Below are 3431 nucleotides of genomic sequence, written 5' to 3' on the forward strand. Positions count from 1 at the left end.
CAAATGAGATATTTGTAAAGTGTTTAGCACAGTGTTTGGCACATAATAGATAATATATACATGCTCATTCACTTCTCTTTCTTTTTTCTGCATAGCCTGGATGTCTCATTGCAATGAATTCATACAACTTAAAAATGCAATTTACATGTTGTTATTTGATACCTGTTGAAAGACCCCCTTGCCTAAAAATATTTCCTTGAACACTCTGCTAGCATTGCACCGATACTCAGTCTTTTGGCATTGAAGGCCACAGTTAAATATGGGCTTATATCATTTGGAATGGGACACCTTGCCACAATATATTTACATAACATCATTAGGACATAACTTGGCTCTAAAATAATTAGCCATAAAAAATATTACTTTTGATATGTGAAAAGATGCTGGCCATACACTAATGATGACATGATCACACAGATATGGACATGAGAATATTAAGTTCTAGGGGCAGCTAGGTGGTACAGTGGATAAAGCACTGGCCCTGGAGTCAGGAGGACCTGAGTTCAAATCCGGTCTCAGACACATGACACTTACTAGCTGTGTGACCCTGGGCAAGTCACTTAACCCCAATTGCCTCATCAAAAAGCAAAAATAAAAAAAAAGAATATTAAGTTCTAGAGATATGGATGGAGATGGAAGAAGGCACTCTTGGAGGATCCTAAAAAGAAGTAAGACAGAAACAGAAATGCCAAAGACTCAGGGTAGATTAGGTCCCAGTGGATCATTTGGTCTTCCACCAAATGCAAGCATCTCCTTTAAACTATCCCTGATATAAATTTTGTGTAATTACAAAATAAGTGGAAATAATCTAAAATAACAACAAAGTACACAAAATCTTTTTTTTCCCATTTTAACATACATGATAAGAATCATTTTGTTTTGTTTTGTTTTACTCTGCCTTTCTGTATTGAAAGAGATTTTTAAGAGATTCATTTAGGGGGCAGAGCCTAGATGGTGATGAAAAGACAGGGACTCTCCCCCAAATCCCTTTAAACCACTTCAAATCAAGATGTGAGCTCTTCCACCCAGTGTGCACTTGCCTCCCCCCTGCCTCCGGGTGCGGCACCACCTCTTCTCTCTCTCTTAAGGGTTTGAACTTGCCACTTCAAAATTCTCCATGGATGATGAAATTGCTCCTCTTGTTGTGGACAATGGCTCTGGAATGTGCAAAGCTGGATTTGCAGGTGATGATGCCCCTCTGGCTGTCATCCCTTCCTTTGTTGGGCACCCCAGATATCAGGGTGTGATGGTCAGTATGGAACAGAAAGACAGCTATGAGGGGGATGAGGCCCAGAGCAAGAGAGGTATTCTGACCCTGAAGTACCCCATTGAACATGGTATTGTCACGAATTTGGATGACATGGAGAAGTTCTGGCATCATACTGGCATCATACTCATCTACATTGAGCTCCATGTGGCCCCTGAAGAGCACCCTGTGCTGCTTACAGAACCACCCCCCCCAAACCCTAAGGCCAACAGAGAAAAGATGACTTAGATTATGTTTGAGACCTTCAACACCCCAGCCATGTATGTTGCCATCCAGGCTGTGCTGAACCTGTATGCCTCTGGTCATACCACCGTGATGGATTCCATTGGTGGTGTGATCCACACCATGCCCCTCTATGAAGGTTATGACCTTCCCCATGCCATCTTCCATCTGGATCTGGTTGGCCGTGATCGGATGAGCTACCTCATGAAGATCTTGACTGAGAGAAGGTACAGTTTCACTACTGCAGCTGAGAGGGAAATCATGTGTGACATCAAGGATGTCATGTTATATTGCTCTAGACTTTGAGCAGGAGATGGCCCCTGCTGCATCTAGCTCCTCTCTGGAAAAGAGCTATGAGCTCCTTGATGGTCATGTTATCACCATTGACAACAAAAGTTTCCAATGCCCAGAAGCTCTCTTCCAGGTATGGAATTCAGTGGAATCCATGAAGCTACCTTCACCTCAATCATGAAGTTTGATGTTGACATCTGTAAGGATTTGCACACCAATACCATATTGTCTGGTGGTACCACCATGTACCCAGGCATTGCTGACAGGATGCAGAAGGATTACAGCCCTAGCTCCTAGCGCAATGAAAATCAAGATCATTGCCCCACCTGAGTGCAAATACTCTATCTAGAATGAAGGTTTCATCCTGGTGTCTCCTTCCACCTTCCCGCAGATGTGGATCAACAAGCAGGAGTATGATAAATCTAGACCCTCCATTGTCCACTGCAAATGATTCTAAATGGACTGTTTTATTTTTGTCAAAGGGTATGACATTATAATTGTCCCCCACCCCCCAAAAAGAGATGGGATTGGCATGGCTTGATTTGATTTGATTTGATTTGGTTTTATCTTGTGCTTGACTCAGGATTTAAAAACCAGAACAGTGAAGGTGATGAGCAGTCTACGTATGTTGGAGGCAAACATCCCAAAAGTTCTATGGTCCACCTTTAGGACTCTATGTATTTTTTATGATTATTCCAAATATTGTATAATGCATTCTTACAGAGTTACAGGTCTCTTTGAAGGCTGTCCTCTGCTAGAGCAAAGGAGCTACACAACAAAAATCCAAAAGGGGAGGGGGAGAGGGAGGAAGGTACTAGTATTGCTTTAAAGTAAATTATGTAATCCTTTAAAAAAAACTTTTTGTATCTTCTGCCTTAATACTTGTTCCTTTTTTTTTCTTAATTGTCAGGCCTTTTTTTCTTAATTGAATGGCCCCCTAAATTCCCTCCCTGCCCCCAACATAGACGTGAATGAAGACTTTACAATCTCCTTGTGAATTTTATGAGATTGGTGCCAGTACTTAGGGAGGGAAGGAGCTTTACCTGTACACTGACTTAATACCAGTTCAAATAAAAGTACACATATTAAAGAAAAAAAAAAACACAACTTTAAATCATGCCCCAAAACAAATTCTGAAGCTGCAGAAGATAAAAAAGGAGGGAGTAAAACAATTTTCCAGCCCAAGACAATTTAGAGGAAAGATTTGTTGTACCAGGGTGAGAGTGAAGAACAGTCCAGTGCAGGTTGTACTCCAGAAAACCAGCAAAAGGCCTTGGGAGTGAGTGAACCAGTGGTGGTTTCCGGATTTCTCAACCCATAGAAGATAAAGGGATCAGACAACTGGTCAGAAGGAGAATACAGGAGTGACACTGCTGATAAGAGGACTTGGATCTGAGTCACAGTTCTGGGTCACAGTCCCAGGGTAAAGAGGAGAACTAACATACCAAAACTTACAGCCAAAGTGAATTGGGATACTGGTCACAGTACCAGCACTGAAAAGAGTACTTGTGATCACTCACAGACTAGAGGAAAAAGCCAGGAGAGTAGTAAACACTTTTCTCCCTACATCATGCCACCTTGGAAGAATCTAAAACTTACAAGTCCTCAGAATTAGCTCTGAAAACAACTGCATGAAAAAAAAAAACTGAAG

General features: G+C 41.6%; 1 pseudogene; it reads left to right on the forward strand.

Annotated features, from left to right (window-relative positions):
- Positions 1 to 1117: 1117 nt before the first annotated feature.
- Positions 1118 to 2231, forward strand: LOC114029072 (annotated as a pseudogene).
- Positions 2232 to 3431: the final 1200 nt, after the last annotated feature.

Source organism: Vombatus ursinus, unplaced genomic scaffold, assembly GCF_900497805.2.
Source record: "Vombatus ursinus unplaced genomic scaffold, bare-nosed wombat genome assembly UNPS02014909.1, whole genome shotgun sequence".
Taxonomy (NCBI): Eukaryota; Metazoa; Chordata; class Mammalia; order Diprotodontia; family Vombatidae; genus Vombatus; species Vombatus ursinus.